Here is an 18,141-nt window from a genome sequence, read left to right as displayed (position 1 = left end):
TCTCAAAAATACGTAATAGAATGTTAAAAAGCAGACAAGATAATAAGGATGATCTGAAGAACATAATGCCTTTCATAAGAAGAGAAATATTCTTCTTTGTACTTGATGCTGTAAATACCAGTGGATATTTCAGTCAGTGTCTGAGTTAAAACAATCTCTGAAAAGATTGCTCCACTTATAAGAATCTGTAATAAATTTTAGTTAAAATAAATTGGCATCTCTCAAATACTGAATGTACATCAACGGATCATTCTTTTTGCATTCTAAATTTACTATGTAAACAATATGACTGCCAACCACTTGGTAGCTTTGAATCTCATCATATTATCTACCCCAAGTGTGATAGCAAGCCCACATAAATAATGGTTTAATAACATTTGCACCGTGTATAGTCAGTGGGTTTATTTGCAGTCTGTGTACTTCCTGCTCAATATGTTTACTAATAGGACCTGCTGAAAATAGCACACTTCACTTGAAGGAATATTTTCTTAAAGAGAAAAATATATCTCTACAGCCAGTACACTTGTGAAGTTAGAGTCATGAAAAGTCTAGCACTCTACTGTGTTTATTTTCTCAGACAGGAAGATGGAAAGAAAACTGAGAATAAATGAGCTGAAAATAAAAGTATACTTTGTGGTATTTAAAAATGAAATGGAGATTGTAGCTATCTCAAAGTTGAATACTATAAATCCTCAAAATACCTCCGTAACTATAAATCTGTTTATATCTCTAAACAAAGTCAATACGAGGTATCTCAAAAACTTCTGTTCTGCGATTCTTACAATTGATCATGACCACTGCTATTATGAGAATGTTAACATTTACCACTTGCAGCATGAAATCTTACTGGGCAGTAGGAAACCAGATGAGGTTCAACAAAAGCAAGTGTAGAGTCTTAGACCTAGGGAGGAATAATTGCATGCACCAATACAGGCTGGGGGATGAGCTGCTGGAGAGGAGCTCTGCAGAGAGGGACCTGGGTGTCCTGGTGGACGACAGGTTGGCCATGAGCCAGCAGTGTGCCCTTGTGGCCAAGAGGGCCAATGGCATCCTGGGGTGCATTAAAAAGAGCGTGGCCAGCAGGTCGAGGGAGGTGATCCTCCCCCTCTACTCTGCCCTGGTGAGGCCTCATCTGGAGTACTGCGTCCAGTTCTGGGCTCCCCAGTACAAAAAAGACAGAGATCTCTTGGAAAGAGTCCAGCGGAGGGCCACAAAGACGGTGAAGGGCCTGGAGCATCTCTCCTATGAAGAAAGGCTGAGTGAACTGGGGCTATTTAGCCTTGAGAAAAGATGATTGAGAGGAGATCTAATCCAGGTTTATAAATACCTGAGGTGTGGGGCCATAGTGGTGAGGCCAGACTGTTTTCAGTGGTGAGTGGAGACAGGACAAGGGGAAACGGACATAAGCTGCAGCTTACAATGATGGTGACGGAGCACTGGAACAGGCTGCCCAGGGAGGTGGTGGAGTCTCCTTCTCTGGAGATGTTCAAGACCTGCCTGGATGCCGACCTGTGCGACCTGCTGTAGGGAACCTGCTTTGGCAGGGGGGTTGGACTCGATGATCTCTGGAGGTCCCTTCCAACCCCTACAATTCTGTGATTCTGTGAAATCATATTTGACTGACTTGTAAAGATGCCCGGGGATACTTTTCAGTTATTTTTCCTCATAATAAAAATGAAAAAGGCTTGTTTGTGCTGGTTGTTCTCATTGGTAGTGATAATAGTCATGAATATAGTCATGTGGTAATTGTTGGTAACTGTTGAGTCATGGCCTGAAGCACTGATTGATCACCTGGGGAGAGGAGCGGGTCAGCCCTGGCAGCACAGGTGAAGGCAATTCAACTACGTGACTGGAAGGAGTGGAACCTGACTGCACCTCTGTTAGTCCCCATTTATTTGGGTTTCTCCCACATGGAGGCTTTCCCTGTGAGTGCAGATCCTCAGAGACGGGTGAGCATTCTTTCCCTGTTTGTCTCTTTTGCCGTTTCACTCTTGCATCACCTTTCCACCATGCTAATCTTTCCAGCTGTAACATTGATGTATCAGAAGGCAGACACCAGAGGCAGATAGATGCAGTGATTACAAAAAAAATATTTCTAGATTTAACTTGAATCCAGTGGATCTATTTTAGTCTTAACATTTACATGGAATGTAATTCTGCATGTAAACCCAAAGAATGCGATAGTTGAAAAATACTAGATTTCACATTTTGATAAATTAAAAAAATCTTATTAGTAGTCACAAATAGGGATAATGTGAGGGACCTATTGCTTAAGAAAACATCTATTTCTGAAATAAAGAAGAAAGTTATCTTTGAGGAGAAGTCAGGTAGTATGGCACTATGTGGAATTCCCTCAGGATCTGGGGTTAAAAAGAGAAATAGTATTGCCTGTAGAATGGGAAGAATGCAACCAAAAGTACTTAGCTGGCCATCAGTTAGCATTATGGGCAAGGAAAAAAAAAAAACAACAAACCAAAACAAACAAAAAAAACCCTTGAAGTGCTACGTATTCCCAGTGTATGTATTTAAATCAAATTAAAAAGAAAGGACAAATAGCAAGAAAGGAAAATATTGTACATACAAATAACGTAGTCCTGAAATGAAGCTATGTGAACGATTTAGTATACTAAAATCTCTGTGTATTTTGTATTCTAAAACTAGTATGACTGAACAAAGCCAGAGTGTTTCCTTATATTTACCCCAAAATAATATAAATAAGCCCATTGCTACCTAGACAATGCAGACTGCAGTATTTTTTAACATAAGTAGAGCAGCTCCTCATAGCTTTGTGTGAGAGGATTTTCTCTCTGTTGTAGTTACTGAAAATTTTCAGAATTCTTGGATGCCACAGGCTGTGGTGCCACTAATATGCTGACAACATCCTGCTCTGAGCTGCTTTCCAAAAGAAATGACAGTACCCCTGGAGGGATGACAGGTTGTCTGAATGAGATAAGCAAATAGATTTAGAAAATGCTGGCTTAAGCTTAACTTAAACAAGACAGAAGTGATACTCTTGCTGTAATGAGAGGAAAGCACGTTAAGCATGCAGCTGGATCACTGACCTCAGAATCCAGTGGCACCTGCCTTCGTGACAGCAGCAAAAGTGATTCTTGCAAGGTTTAGAGGCTAGCTGCTCGTTTTGGCATGAAATGTAGCCATAATGGATATTTTCATTTCTTTTTTTAGAAGAAGAATTGTGTATTTTCTTCTGTGAAAAACTAATAGTGAAGGTCATACAGCAAGTTCAGTTTATATTATCTTGTTTTATGAAGGTCAAACCTTCTAGAAAGGATTGTAGCTCAGCTGCTGCACTCTATTGACTGTGCATAATTTTTAATAATTTAAAGTCTTTCATCTTAAAATTGACAGGGCAAACTATATGTTATGAGTAGAAGTGGGTGAACATTATTATACTTGCAATATTGTTAGTTCTAAGACATCTGTTTTTATCTGAAGTTATCCCAAAGCCAGAGTAAAATGTTTTTGTCTTGCCAGGTGAAAGTGGAACCTTACTTTTCCTAATGCTCATAGGCATTTAAAACTGGAAATAATCATTTGAATGCATAAAAATACATCATGTCATGTGACTGGTCTGCCTGAAAAAATAAATATGCGAGACTTGTGTCTTTCTGTAATTCTAATGGGTCTCGCTTTTATCATCAGTCAGTGGTGCTGGTGACTTTCGAAGGCAATTAATCCATTAATCCAAGTTTTTCCAAGAGGTTTGTTTTTCTCTGTTTTGGAAGAGTGTGAACATACAGTATTTGTTGTAGTGAGGTGTTCAGTTTGGTGATGTTCTAAGCACTTTAAATTTCTGTAGATATTAGTGAACACAAATGCCCAACACACTATGGTGTTGTCTTATCTAAGTAAAAATTTTTGTCAAAAAAGTTTTAGTTTTTGTTCTTTTTGGTTGAAGTTTCTGGGAAAAAAACAGTAAACTCAGCCATCGGCATCACGAAATCAGAGGGCGTTAGAACTAGTTAGCAACTTCAGTGGATCTGATAAGTATAGGATGTCTTCACTCTTCCCCAGAAAGATGCTTGTGTGAGTCATGTTGCTTCCATAGTAGCTCTGTCAATGTAAAGCGTTTGCTGATGAAACACACAAGACAGGAGATGCAATGCTAAACATATTACATGTATGGTTGTCCACCTTCACCACTTGGGAAATACTTCTATGGCATGGTTAATTTGGCACTACAGCTTCTCTGTTTGCATATGAAAACTGCTTGCCCAATCTCCCTGTTATGTCCAAACTGTAAATCGGGTCACCTGGTATTATAGAGCTACTTTCTATTGGGGTGGTTCTCTACACCTTTGCATTCAGGCAATAAATTAAAACAGCCCTTCAGTACCTCTCCTCAGTATATTCCCCCACCTGACCCTTTCTGATCCTTTTTCATTTCACCTGGAAAAAATTTACTAAAGTGGAATAAAACCTCAGGAAATTGAACGTCACAGATGAGTAAGTGCTGGGCTAACATAGATGTGGTAACAGCTGAGTTTCACAGAGCAATAGCTTTCTCCCAGAGCAGCATCTGTTTCTTTCTGTATAAACGAATAGTAAGGAAGGATGAACAAAAGATAATTTCATTTCTTTTGTTGCACGTGTGAATGAGGATTGGAAAGTTTCTGGAAATAACTAGGAGACGTTTTAAACGTTAGGGTGAATTAGGAAGACTGACCAAGAACTTGAACTCAGAATTTTAAAAACGGTTCTTAAGAAGTTGAAATAACATTTTTTTTCTGAAACAATCAGTGTGTCATAAATTAATTATACTAGTGGGAAGACAACTACTAGTTTGGGAAGTTGCAGGACTAAGTTTTATAATCTGTCTTTACTGAAGTTTCAAAACTGCCAATTATATCAGACTTCTTAAATCACTATTGATTGGTGTCATTACAAAGGCTCTCTGAAGGGAAGTTATAACGAATGCTTATTTGCGATGTTAAGAATTATAAATATTTCGCTTGGCACCAAAAATACATCTTGTTTGTAAAGCAAATAATCGCTATTCAGTCTTTGTATTATGTGTGGTTGATTGTATGATCTGAAAAGCACATAATGAACGATTTTGAATAAATATTTAGGAGGTAGGAGAGATTTAGTGGTCTTGACTGGATCAATTATAACATTGTAATGATGAAACTGCCCACAAAAACTTGAATGAAAATTCTAAAACTTCTTCCTGAACCAATAATCAATTTCAGAACCAGGAAGTAGGTTTTAAAATGCTTTAAGTTAGCATCAGTAACACTAGAAATGTTGGATGCCTTCTAATCTACCTGGTTTCTTTGGTACTGAATGATTCTCAGTACTTCACAAAGGCTAGCTGTATGGTTTAAGCTCTGCATCTGAATGCTTGCTGCTGAGTGCAGATACTGTGAGTACTTTGTACCTGTGCGAGTGACTTCTACAAATGACCCCATTGCAGGTAGAGCTGACTGCCTCTATGAGGTATCAAGCACTTCCAGCTGCTGCTGCTACCAGTGGAAGCAGTGGATGTTTTTCACGCTAAGTTTCACAGAACTGGGTATTTTTGCTTACTTGTGGATTGGAAGCTGAACCAGTCCTGTCAGTCATCAGTGTCAGGGGAGTTCCTGTCCCCTAGAGTCAGGAAACACAATTAGACTTGCTGGAAATACAATTAGGCCTCCCAGCTGCTGAGCTTTTCGGAAGAAAGTTCGAATGTCGGTTACGTGCTTTTAAACTAACATCTCCATTCATTTCTGTGTAATTAATAGCTATGAATCAGTATTGTGTTTGTCTTTGGAAGAGTTTATTCTCTATTATATGCTTTTATTTTGATACAGTCAGCGATAGTTGATTGTATTGGATGTTTCAAAATCATTGAGGTTGGATAAAGCGTTTTTTCAATGATTGCCTTGTTTTATCCTATCAACAAAGAATAGCTGAGAGTGTTTGGCCAATTCATTAGATATAAATAATGTCTTAATTGAAGAGGTGCAGAGGGGCAGTGTGACTAGAGAAAGGAAGTGTCAATTTTTCCTTATTTAAGACAGGAAAGCATCAGACTGGTTTAAAATGTTTGCCTGTAAGATTGGGAGCTTGGCCACGTTTGCCCAGGAAGACATTCTAGGTGAGGTAGTTGTCCCTTATCACCAAGCACAGTCTGTTGCAATATGAGTAGTTCTTGCTGTAGTTCTGCTTTTAGAGGTTATTAGTATGACTGACCAGATATCTGTAATACTCAAGAACATTCCAAAAAGAGCATGGTTCTTTATATCATAGAAACCAAAGAGCAGCTCTTCTGCTTTTTGGACAGGTTAATCTATTTTCTCAGTATCTCCATTCATGTTTGCTTTTATATATACACTCTTGGCTGGTCTTCTCTGATTATTGTTACAGTAATGATTTTTCAGAAGGAGGAAATTCACTTATCTCCTCTTAAAGATGTTCTTTCTGATTATGATCTGGATGGAGAGAAAGCTGAAGTAAATTCATAGTGATGTGGCTCCTGGAGTATCTTGGACTGAGAACAAACATAGACAGATGGTGCCAGGGTGAGCTGATCAGAAGCCTGGGGTGAGGATGAGTACTACTGGGTACAAAGTCTCATCTATGAATAACATTAACAGACGGTGAAGGTTGTCACAGAGCAAAAAAAGCAGAAGCAAAAATCCAGTTTTACTGTGCCCTATTGAGAATGCTGATCTGTCACAGTCCATGACTTCAAAATTTGAAAACTTGATGGTAATTCTGATTATCCTGTCTACATATCAATCCTTCTTATCTTTCAGGAAGCTTTAGATCCGATTGCGTATTCCATGCTTCCACCACTGATTACTTATGGGTAGTTTTGTTTTAGGAAAAGGATGTTCTTGATTCAGTGTAAGGATATTCAAAAGAAATGGATTTTGAGTGCTGTCAGCAGGAACACAGCCTTCTCATCGCAGGTCTCCTTTATCATGCATAAAGGCTGTATGAAAAGACTTTCAGAACATTTGCAGACCTGTGATTTCCTAGTTATGTGCCTAAGAGCAAAAGACACATTTTCTTTCTACTACAGAGTTCACCACAAGGCTGCAAAACATTAACATTTGTATGACAAAAATCTGGATAGTGTGACCTCTGAAATAACAAAATGTCATGTTTCAACATTAAATGTGTATTTGAGGTAACAAATTATTTCTAGTTATGTTTCATCATACGTAGTGATGACGCCGCATTTTCATTGAATGTTTTAAGGAAATGTTATGCTATCTATACACTCAGAAACCATACTCTTAAAGGTTTGCTGTTGATTTTATGACTCCATACTCAATTGTGACAATATTAATTACCAGTGTACAGTAAATAAAGATTCTTTCTTTGATCCTATGGTTTAACATTATCCAAAACTTTTATCTGCTCTGCTGTACTTTTTATGTGGTGATTTGGTCAAGCATTGGCTTGTTCCGTCATAGCCAACTCTTTTGCCTCTTTGCCATGTAAGATGTGTGTATGTAACCAAAGTTTTTTTTGAGTGTCCATTTGTAAAGGAAGATTCCAATGCTGTAAACATTGTTGCAAATCTCTTCCATTGTAACAGATCAGTTACATAGCATAAAGAAGAAATGGACATTTGTCAGTTTTGATACTGGGATTTCTATGAATAGCAGTGGAATCTGACCAATCTTAGGTACGGAAGACTCATCTAAAAATAAGAATGGTGATTTATTTTGAACATCTGGACTTGGTCTCTTAAGATGAAACAGACAAACTTCTGCTTTAAGGGAGATTGTAGATAATTTTCCTCTGAAGTGTATTCAATGCTATCTTTAATTTATGGTAGTAGGCTTGTTGAAATGCCATGACAGTTGAAGATACCTCAGTGAGAAGGGGCAGAGGGAGAGCAACAATATTAAGTAAGGCATTCCTTCTGTCAGAATCTGCCAAGTTTAATTTGCAGTGAGAATCTGAGCTGATTAAATGATTGACTCAGGTTTGTAGATCATCTTATTCAAACAGAAATATTTCTTAGCAACTTACAGGATCACATACCTGATATAGTAATCTATGAGCCCTGCTCAACAATATCAAGAAGTAGAATCTGTGAACATATGAACCATTACATGGGAAGCAAACTGATTGATGAAAAGCAGGACTAGGACCTGTTTGACTTAAGTGCAATTATGATTAAACAAATGTGAGTAGAATCTGCTTCTATTTACTGTTTTTCCAAACAGAAGTACTCCAGGAAAGGTCTTTAATGAGCTGAGATCACAATTTTGGCAGAGAAGAGTGTTTGGGCATTACAGGAAAAGAGAATTTCACAGAGCTGCATCTGAGCTAGTTCTTGGCTATGAGTTCACAGCATTCTTTTCATGCTAGTGTTTTACTGGGCCTGCTGTTAGCTCATGCTTTGGCTGTGATGAGTTAGGAACAGCAGAGCATGACTGGAAGGCTTACTGGTGATCTAATGTTGTCTTACAGCCCTCATCCCTACCCAGTAGGATTGAGGGCTAAATGATGAATTAATTAGCTTTAATTAGAACACTTAAGTGTTTTAATATAGGATTGAATTTTGATCTTTGTCACTGATTCTGATTGTTCTGTCACAAATTTGATTGTTTGGAAAAGTCAGACTTTTATTAGGTATAGTATGAGATGAAATACTATGTGTATATCTGCAAGGTACAAATCTCTTATCTTTTCAATTACTATCAAATAATTTTTATCTAAAAAGGAGAAATACTGCATTTACCTCATTAACATTATGAAATATACATGAACATTATAACATTTAAAAATATTAACAATTTAATTCAGTCAAGTTTGAGTTCAGGGAAGGTATGGCAACCTTGCTGTAGATACAATTGATATTAAGAAAATTGTTACGCATCATGTCCATCCACTCATGAATAATTTCTGTCCTTTGCTCGCTCCTAAAAAATAAACAAATAATTTTCATATTTGATTGCCAGTTTTAGGATCCATTTCTGTTTCTAGAAAGTGTTACTCTAGAATGACAAAGCCAGGTGGTGTGTTTTGGTACTGCTTCCTGTTACTTTTAAAATATGAACACTATGAAAAATGAGTCTCCTGAGAGTGGGAAAGGTGTTCCAAGGGATCTCCCCCTATACTGCTGCTTGCAGCATGGTTGCACTGGAAGTGCAATCTTCTGCAGTAAGAATACCGGTGTTCATAAACTACGCAAATCCCAGATCCACCATAACTGATGACTACTGCCAGTTTGGTGATGATAATTCAACATCATTCATGTTGGTGTAGTTATGTGAAGTATGGAAAATGTAATTCAGACTTGCTTATTCTGGCTTTCTTAGCATTGCTCAAGCTTATTTCCTGTTTGTTAAAAAAAGAAAATTGTCAAGATGGGAACAATCTTGTCACAGACGTAAAAAGATAGGAGCTACTTAATAATTGAAAATGCTCATGAATGTTGTAAACAATGCAGAATGAACTCGTTCTAATCATGATACTGTAATGTCAGGAGGTGTTACATTTCGGAGCCAAGACAGTCTGACCTATTATTTAGCATGTATTTATTTTGACTGCATGTGTAATTGTCTAACAAAAAAATAATTCTGCCTGTCATAGTAAGAATAATAAAAAGCTCAAGATGGTGAGTTAGCTTTTGGGGCATTTCAGAAACTACCAGTGTGAAGTTAGTGGCTTCTTTTTGTAAGTCAACTGATGATGCAAATAAAGTAACCTGAGTGACTGTGAGAAATATTATCTCTGCTGAAGATGCCCTTTATAAATGTAATAATGTTGCAATGTGCTTAATAGTCAGTGACTGAATTAGCATTATCAAGGTACATTTGGTAAACACTGCATACCTTGAAAAGGAAATACAGTATAAAGTAAGTAAAAGTGTAGTTTCTGTAAGCAAGGATCTAATAATATCTCTCTGCAAAATGCTATCTGATATTCAGCACTTATTTAGAGTAGAAGTTGGGTTTACATCATTGATGAAAAGGTTTCGTATAGGTGTGATCCAACTGTTACTTGTTTGGAAACGTAACACAAAAAAAATCAAAAAAAAATACAGAAATAGCCAACATGAATTTGTAGTAATTGTAGGCTAACGCAACATTTCCATTATGAAACTTTTTAATCAAATGAATTGGAAAGAAATATGCAACAGTAGTTATAAAACATAGATGACAGTATAAAAGTAGACTGTAAAATAATTTTTTCTTAGATCTGTGTGTACTCCTTCAGTGATCTGAACTTTCGGTAGCAACTTTTGCGTAGCGGATGAAAATTTCTGTATGTTTATGTCAACTGTGCATGACACAATATAATATGGAAAATGACCAAATACAGCTCTCGATTTTTGCCTAAGTGTACTAGTATCATAGGGGTATTGTAGTAACTGCAAGATGATCCTAATTTTAATTTGTGAAGTACTTTTCTGTTACAAAATCAGCCATAAAACATTATTGACCTTCTGCTTACAGGGAGCTCTGACTCTTCTTTCTGAACAAGTAGTATACAACTAGAACTTAGATAGCCTTTCTCAGGGGAAATTGAGTGGCTGACTGTTTTGGGGGATGTTTGGTTTCTAGCTGGAATGTAAGTGAACAGTGTCGTGGTTCTAAATGTATATGCATCTTCATCACACTAAAACTCTGATTGTTTTATAGCAAAACATGCTGCAGAGTTGTTCCGTCCTGTGTGCATTCTCCCACAGAAGCTGAGGATGGATTCTGGTTATTGGCAATAGGAGACTGAGTGCTGAAAGACCCGCTGCTGCTGTGCAGAACTCCTGAAAACGCCACCATTTGTGCAGAGTGCTTAGCAGCAGCAGTGTGTGGTGATACTGTGCTGTCAGTGTAGCTGAAGAGTCAAATATTACCTGCTATAAGGTTGCTTTCTGAAATGAGAATTCTTTTATCCTTTCTAATATTCTGTAAAACTTAATCTGAGGAAGTTATCCTTAGACCAGACAGTTCCTCAGGTTCTTTTCTATCAGTGTGGCTGTTTGTCCAAACTTGTAACCCAAATGTCTTTCAGGCAGTTTTTCTTCCCCATCACATTTGTTTGAAATTGATCACATGAAGTTGGAAGCACCTGAGTATGTATGGCACATACATATGAGTGACTGCTTACACCTCGTTTCATAATAAACTAGTTAAAAAAAAAAAAAAGACTATTGCAGTTGTCTGTATATATCTATTCTGTAGTTGAGATTTCTTCTACTGGGCTGGAATATAAATAAAATGACAGTACAAATTCCAAATTAAATTTCAATTTGAAGTGTGTGTTCCTGTGCTCTGTCACATATCCTTCCTGGCAACTGTGTTTCACTTCAGGTTCAGCTGTTTGCTCCCGATCTTCTTTGTTAGCTGAAGATTAGTACTTACAGTTTCAGCACTTTACTGAAGCTGCTCCTTTGGGATAGTAGGAATGCAAACACAGGGATGAGGCCCATAGAACTGGAGATAAAGTATTTTTAATTGAGGAAATGCAGTTGTGGAATGAATACGGAAAGTTGCCTGTAATTAGGCACTGGAAGATTCCCTTTTTTCCTGCTAGAGTTGGCGTGGTTAATCTTACTTTGAATGATACCTGAAATTAGCTAGGAAGGGCCAGCTTTGTCACAAGGTGGGAACAAAAGCAGACAAACTACCATTATTGTATGTAACAGTATTTATTTTATCTGCTGTTGCTCAGACATTAGAAAGGAGTCCTGGTGATATTTCCAGTATAGGTGGAGAAGGTAAAGAATTAGGTGGCAAAATTCATTAGAAAAACAATGTAGAATTTTTAGTGGAGAAAGAATTAAAGTTTCAGCTAGTTGTTTTAGAAAGAAAAAGAAAACAACCTTGTAGATCTGTAGGCTCTCAGAGGTTTGAATAAGCTCTTTTATAGAGAGCCTCCACTCTGCCTGTTTAAACCTTGATTAAGATCTTACAGCGTTTTATATATCACAGATAGTGAAAATACATTGATAAAAGCAGTTACAGATTAATTTCAACAAATGGAAAAAAATCACAAAAACATCACTTCCCTATTTAGTCTTGCAGTTAGTTTGTACTGCTAATTCTGTCTGCTACAGAAAAGATAGAAGCAGTTGTCTGTTTCTTTTAAAGATACTTGGAAGTGATAGGTAGAGCCAGGAGTTTCTTTCTTTCTTTTTTTTTATTATACATGTGTTGTCTAGCCTTATCTTGCTGTCATTAAAACCCCCAGAAACATCATAAGATTAATTGGATGAGCCTCTAATTGGCCATATGTTAATCTTCATGTTTACTTGCAGCCTGGTGCAAAACCGTTGTATATAGAATATTATTGCTCACTGCTACCTTGCCAGTAAAAGAGCAGCCTAACTGCTTCTAATGAACAAATTTAATAAACGAAGGCAGTGGTTTTATTCAATACTGCACATAATGAACAGAAGAAAAAAAAGTAAGGTAATCTTTCCAATTCCAGTTAGATTTTTTTTTTTGTCTAACCAGCCTGATGATTTGTTCTCAGAGCCTTGGATATGACTCTGGAATTAAGACTGAGCTTTTGGTGTTGTTTTCCCCTCATATTTGCTTCTATTTCTTAATTAGTTTCTTAATAAATAAACTAGATTCAGTGATGTGACTTCATCTGTAACTGCAAGCATATTTAGAATCGTACAAGATTAATTTATTAATATATGGGGAGAGTGCAGTGAGAGGAATATTTGCTCTAACAGAGGTGAAATAATCTGAGATCATAGAACAGTTCAAACTAGTGTTCATTTCCAAAAGCCCTAAGAAAATAAGAAATGAGAGAGAAGTGATGTGGGACAGCTTGTCCTTATTTTTTGCTTCTAAGAGTGGTCTGTCCTCTTCACAGCAGCGCTGACTGTAAGGTAACGTTTCCCTGTACAGCTGTGTTTTTTGTTCCTCTATTTGCATCCTCTTGATGCTTTTCAGTAGGATTTTTTTTTTTTTCAGGTGAAGTTTAAGCTTGGACGTGTAATTTAGATGGATGGCTCTGAAGTTAAACCTACAGACAGTGGAAAGCAGTTGATTATTGCTCATTTTAAGGAAACCAGACAGTTAACATTGTAAATCAGTTCTAATGAGACAGTGGAGAGTTAATTTTGTCCAAAAGTTAAAGTGATTAAGAAAGCTATCTTTTGCATTTCTGAAGATAGGTTTTTAGAAGTGGCTTTTCTTTATAACCTCCACATACCACTATGAAGGCATAAACTGGAAGTTTAGCTGCCATCTTCCTTACATGGAGCTAAAAGTATATTGGAGGTCCCTGCTCAAACCTTTAAGAAGTTAACTAATTTAACAGCAGTCTTTAGGAAGCATAGAAAGACAGCCCATTCTAGTATTGCACTGCCATTCTATTGAAAAACCTGCTTTTAACATCCAACCTGAAACTCTCAGTGTGGTACAAGTGACTCTTGTCCCATCTTGGATTTGTCATTACCAGGAATTTGCCCCTTGTTTCAGGTAATTATTAGGTTGATTAGCTAGTTCGAGGCTGCTGTTCAATAACTCCTCTTTGCCAGAATGAACAATCTCAGCTCCTTTACTCCCATGCTGCAGGTTAGGTGCTCTCAGCCCCTGACGATTTTACCAGCTGTCTCCTAGATTTCTCCAGTGTGTCCACATCCATCCTGAACTGCCGGGCCCCAGTCTGGACAACAGTACTTCAGGTACAGCCTCACTAGGGCCAACTATGTGGGGAAAAAGTAGCTTTCCTTCATTTCTTGGCTCAAGTGAACCCATTTTAGTTTTCCCAGTTTAATGAGAGCAGACGCACCACTGGCTCTTATTCAGCCTGGTTTCCACTAAATTTTCCATCTTTTGGATGGAAAGACGGATATTCAGCTGCTTGTTCCTAACCTCTGCTAACACTCTTATACCTATAAAAATAGTATCTGTAGATCAGAAGTAAGTGTACTTATTGGCAGATTAGTTAGCACTACTGTAAAAGTAGAAGGCATTAAATGTTTGATGCAGTACAGGGAAGAACATCCTTTCTGTTACCGGATGGCCACTGCAACTATGCAGAAAAAAAAAATCACTGAATGAAGGAAGTTGGCAGAACTGAAAGCAAAGCCTGGATTCCAGCCACATCCGCGCTCCATGCCTGGGAATAGGAAATGAGGCACATGCTACAATCAGTAAAAAAAAAAAACTTTGAGAGAACTGTAGCCAGGAAATGAGAAGTGGCTGCCACACTTGCATATGGCTTCAATACCCTGCATGCTTAGTTTTGGATATTTCAGAAACATATAAGTGAACTTCTGTAAGGCAGCAATGGCTTTGGAACTTGTCAGTATTAAGGATTTATTTTGGAGGGGAAAATGCTGCGTGTTCTGTGGACATTTCATAGACTCATAGAATGGCATGGGTTGAAAAGGACCTCAAAGATCATCTAGTTCCAATCCCCCTGTGGGCAGGGTTGCCAGTCACTAGACGGGGCTGCCCCGAGCTATTTCTGGAGGGCAAGAGAAAATACCTCTGTCTGTTACTATTTTATAGAATTTGACTGAATGTGCTTTTCCAACTTGCCTTTGGTAGTAGCTTATGGTTTGTGAAAGGCCTGTGGATTCTTGTTCCTTGATGATACTGAATTTCTCATTCCTGAAAAGGTGTGGGGAACTGAGAAACAGAATTGACGGAGCTTTTTTCCAGAAGAAGGATAAATAAATCATGAAGTGTTACAATAGAAACTATTTCTTGATCTTGACAGCTCTTAAAAGGCTTGCTTTTGACATTTGAAAGCCCTCTAAGCAGTGATCTCAGACACAAGGTTTTCTGTACAGAGTTAGCTGGTCAAGTAAGTCTCATGAACTGCACTCGTGTAACTTCCAGCAGATATGAGTGGTATTCAGGGAACTCATTCTTAGAGGAAATGAAAATGACAAGAACTAAACATCAGCCTTGCTTTCCATTATCACTAGGTTTTTGCATAAACGTGTGCCATCCTCTTCTCCTCTAAGACTTACAGTAATTATTAAAGCACATTCTTGCATTTTTTGGAAACTGTGTGGAAAGGAGATTTTGCGTTAGGACGCATCAATGGCATGTAATGGTGCTCTTGAGTCCACTGTACAAATAAACGTCTGTAAGGGTTGTTGATGTCCATTGTGGAGTTTTCTGCTGAAACCTTCTGTTTGTATTTTGATGAAGGTACTTGGGTTTGCAACCAGTATGGCTTAAGATTTGTATTATGGAGAAGAATTGTGGTCTAAAAAGCAGATCACCTGCAGAGCATGGTATTTTAGACTTCAAGCACAGACCTTCGCCATTCACGTTAGCACAGTTTCATGCTGGAGTGCAGGCACTAGAAGCTTTAGGGTTGGGTTTCCCAAGTTCAGACCCAGGCTCTGAAGTTCACTTTACTGTTTGCTCTCAGTTCCATGACGGCTGAACTCCTAAGCCCTCTGAGGCAGCAATGTTATAGGCGGATATATGTTTATAATTATCTAAAGAGAGATGGGAGTCAAATGGATGAGGCCAGGCTCCTCTTGGTGGTGTGTAGCAATAATATAAGAAGTAATGACCTAAAACTTGAACAAAGGGGTTCCATACTAACATGCAGAAGAACTTCTTTACAGTAAGGGTGACAGAGCACTGGAACAGGTTGTGTTCCAGAGAGGTTGTGGAGTCTCTTTCTATGGAGATATTCAAGACCTGGCAGGACGCCCATCTGCGTGACCTGTTGTAGGGTACCTGCTTTAGAAGGGGGGTTTGGACTCGGTGATCTCTCGAGGTCCCTTCCAACCCCTACAACTCTGTGAATCTGTGAATGCAGCCAATGTGAACGCATTAGGATTTTATTTGCTATTTGTTTTCTGAATGTTTTACTAAATGCTGTCCAATACTGTACTGAACATATCACTGATACTGCATGTTATCAGTTTAGTTTTTGACTTACAGACTTGTATGTGCTAACTGCTAAGAAATTGTTATCGATTTACAAAATAGATCAGAGGGTTTTTAATGAACTTTCTGAAATGCTTATTTTTTATTGTTTCAATTATTCATGTTTGAAGTGGTTCTTCTCAGTAGAATGCATACTGTGTGTAGTCTAACTGATTATTTACTAGATCTTTGTCTTTGTGTTTAATTTTTTCTGACAGCTGTCAAAATGTGTAATATTTTTCTTGAAACAGAAAACATTGATGTAATAACAAACTATTTTGGCAGACAAGGTGCTTGCTACTACATTGAGCATTTTAGAGAACTTCTCTGTATAACCTTGAAGTTTATAATTTCAGTCAAAAGTTGCGGTGACCTTTGTGTAGATGCTTGTGCCCAAGAGGTAACGAAAGTGAAATTATTTCAGTACATGAGGCTTAGGATTTGGCACAAGCCTTGTGCTTTTTATGCATCAGTGAGACTGGTAAGAAAATAATCATAAAAAACAAAGGCTGTAGATTACAAGGAAGCCACAAAACTAAATGCGATCTAAAATAAACTTGAGGTTCAGCATAGATAATATGCTTTAAATGAAGAACATAATGTTTGGCAAAATTAAAAGGCAAGCAAGGTTTTGGAAATTGCATGTTGTTGATGGAAACGGGCCAGACTACCAACTACCCATTATATACTGCTGTCAGGCCAAAGTATCGAAATGTGCCAGAATTTTGTTCTCAACTTCATTCAGCACTTTTTTACTCGTAACTGCTGCCCTGCCTCCTTCCAGAAGAAGCAGTCAGCTGGGAGCTCTAGGCCTCAAAGCGCAGGCAGGGGAACCTTTGGGCCTGCCTCCACAGCCTGCCTGGGCTGCCGTGTCCCCACATCGCTCCTCTTGAGGCCTCTGCTGCAGGCCAGAAGTGTGCAAGTGGAGAAGGGCTGTGCCCTGTGGGAGTGTGCGGACTCAAAATTGAGCTCAAGTGATGAGCTGGTAGTCTAGAAAGAGGAGGTGTAAGTAGCATGGAGTAAATGTGCTTTGTTTGTGGAAGAAGGGCAGCAGCAGCAGAGAGCTGGAGGTGTCCTGTCGGTGTGTGGGAGGAGCAGCATGCCTCCAGCCTCGTGCCTTCTGCATGGGCAGCAGGCTGCCTGATGGGTCCCATGGCTCCTCTGTGCTGTAACGTAAATTGTATCTTAGGAGAGGTTTCCTGGAAAAAATCAAGCAAAGACCAGCATTTTCTGTCATACGTGTGGGGAACCATTGTGAATAATACTGTTTGAGGTAATTTTTCACTGACTGAATGTTTGTCTTGATAAGAGACTCCGATGCTTCCGATGAAGCCCTTTTGTGTCTCTAATTTCTATCTGAGCTCTGTAAGGATAGCTGGTCTCTCAGCTTAAGTTTTCTCCAGGAGGATACAGTTTGTGCTATGTTAGGCCTCGTTCATTGGTAATCTTTTGATAACCTCATCTAAAGAATCTCTGGAAAGCAGATAATCCTTAAAAGAAATGAAGTCCCTCCCTCCTGCACTTTTTTTCTTATTATACCTTTCTAATGTCTAATTTTTTTTTTTTTTTTTAGTTGTATTTGTATCTGCATAGGGGACTAAAGAAAGTGCTTAGACTACATTAGTCTCAATTAGCAAAATGAAGAGGGTTGAGTTCCATGCTAACGGGTTAACCTTCAGGACACAGGCTCCTTTGAATCACAGGGATAAAAATAAAGTCAAAGGTTTTTTGTCTTCTCTTTGTGATTGAATTTCTTATACTATGTCACATTTTCCACTCTTTTTCAGCAACCATAGGCACTAAAAATTAACTTCCTATAATGAAATTTTTTTTCCTGTGATATCTTTTACCTTCAGAAATAGAGGCTTCAAGAAAAAAAGCCGTAAAAGACACATTTTTTTTACAGCTTTTATCATAGCAAGACAGTTTAACTATCATATGTAGAAATTTGATGATTATGGGATCACAAAATAAAGTAGCATGTCTGAAGTATGCACATAATTGTTGATTATGAATGTGCCCCTAGTCCTCTGGAAATAGAAAGCAGAACGTGTGTGGGGTTTTTGTGTGTGTACGTGAATTTTAAACTGTGGTCCCTAGTTTTTATGCCTAAAGTAGTCTTTCTACCTTTGGCTTGAGATGATAGTCCTTATTTAAATAAGTGAATGGCTTAAATGAAGATTAATAAATTACTTGCTTAACTGTGGTAACTTGTTATGGGCTTGGGGTTGTGCCCAATGCTTGAAAAATAATTGGCAAAGCATTGCAGAATAATTAATCTGTTTTTGGATAAGTAATTTACCAA

General features: G+C 38.1%; 1 protein-coding gene across 9 annotated transcripts in view; it reads left to right on the top strand.

Moving 5' to 3' along the window:
• Window positions 1-18,141, top strand: part of RIMS2 (regulating synaptic membrane exocytosis 2) — a gene marked incomplete at both ends in the record, with an annotated part of 434,834 nt that overhangs the window by 61,426 nt on the left and 355,267 nt on the right. The window lies entirely within an intron of this gene.

Source organism: Tetrao urogallus (assembly GCF_951394365.1).
Source record: "Tetrao urogallus genome assembly, chromosome: 3".
Lineage (NCBI taxonomy): Eukaryota > Metazoa > Chordata > Aves > Galliformes > Phasianidae > Tetrao > Tetrao urogallus.
The sequence above is the reverse complement of the archived record's forward strand: the minus strand, read 5'-3'. Positions and strand labels throughout refer to the sequence as shown.